Source organism: Galeopterus variegatus, unplaced genomic scaffold (assembly GCF_000696425.1).
Source record: "Galeopterus variegatus unplaced genomic scaffold, G_variegatus-3.0.2 Scaffold6349, whole genome shotgun sequence".
Lineage (NCBI taxonomy): Eukaryota > Metazoa > Chordata > Mammalia > Dermoptera > Cynocephalidae > Galeopterus > Galeopterus variegatus.
The window spans coordinates 479-1,992 of NW_007732460.1; positions in this window are offsets into that span (position 1 = coordinate 479).

The window sequence follows — 1,514 nt, forward strand, 5'->3', positions numbered from 1 at the left end:
ATATAAAATAAAAATAAGTAAATAAATAAATTAATAAAGCTGGAATTAAAAAAAAAAAAAAACAACTCCACAACAAAATTTTAAAAGGTGGATATGAAAGTCTGAAAATGGACTGACAGATCATCAGTCTGTATTGGTCACAGACAGAATTGTCACAGAGAATAAATTAGAAACTATTATATAAAATATGTATAATAAAATTTATGGTTCAGGAAATATTCAGTGGCTCTTAGGGAGAAAAACCCTCAACTGTTTGCACTTTTACTAACAATGCAAACATTTTATAACTTAGCATGTTCTTACTTATGTGGAAGCAGGTAAGGTTGAGCTCATAAAGTAGAGTAGAATTGTGATTACTAGAGACTGGAAAGGGTAGAGGGAATAGGAGGAACGGGGAAAGCTGGGAAATGGTTACCGACTTACAACAAGATAGGAAGAATAAGTTCTAGTGTTCTACAGAAGTGCTAGGTGTCTATAAATAGCAATCATTTATTGTATAATTTCAAATGGTTAGAAGAGAGTTCAAATGTTCTCAACACTACAAAATGATAGATGTTTGTGATAATGGGTATGCAAACTACACCGATTTGAACATAATGCCTTGTATATCAAAATATCATTCTGTCTAGATGTAATTATAATCTAACTATCCTGATTTGACCATCACACATTGTATCATGTACTGAAATATAACTCTGTACCCCATAAATAGGTACATTCAATACACGTCAATTAAAAAATTAATTAAAAACATGCCGTACCCCACAAATATGTACAATATAAATAACAATAATAATAATTTTTAAAATAGCTGTACTTTAAAAACATATTTATATCTACATATGTAAGCTATATTTTCACACCTAAATTAGTATTATTGATTAGGTAGTAATGTCATTCTTCACCCCTAAGAAGGCTGAAATACAATTAGAGAAGATGTGTGTGCACCTGTGCAATGTGTGTGAAATGGGGATGAGCAGGTACAGATGGGGAAAAGGAGACAGTGTTCACCTGGCCTCACAGGGTCAGGGAAAGAGCCATCTTGACTTTCTTCATTCTAGAGTCTTGGTCTCTAAGGATTTGCAGTGCCCTGGGATCACAGTGACAATAAAATTGCTTAGCTAATGAGGAACTTTGGAAATTGTGCCTCTAGGAATACAGAGATGACAATGTGCCTCCGACTGCCTCATTCATCAGTTCTCTAGCAAAAAAATAGCAGGACTGAGGCTCCTTCCATAGATGGCCCGTCATGGACAGGAGTCCAGTGACTCACTCAATTCCTCTTCTCTGATGATGGATCTTTCACATGATACACCCAAAGATGTCAAGCATTATTCCATTGTGACTCCACCCAGGTAATCTAAAGTCCCTTAATTCATGTTAGCGAATGAAGGCAAGTGTTTTACTGCAATTTCGCCTGGGGGAAGCTGACCATGAAGATATCTATCAAGTGATTAGAATCAAGTCCCCATGGGTCCCTTGTCTAACTATCTGTCCTTTGTACCTTTGCACCA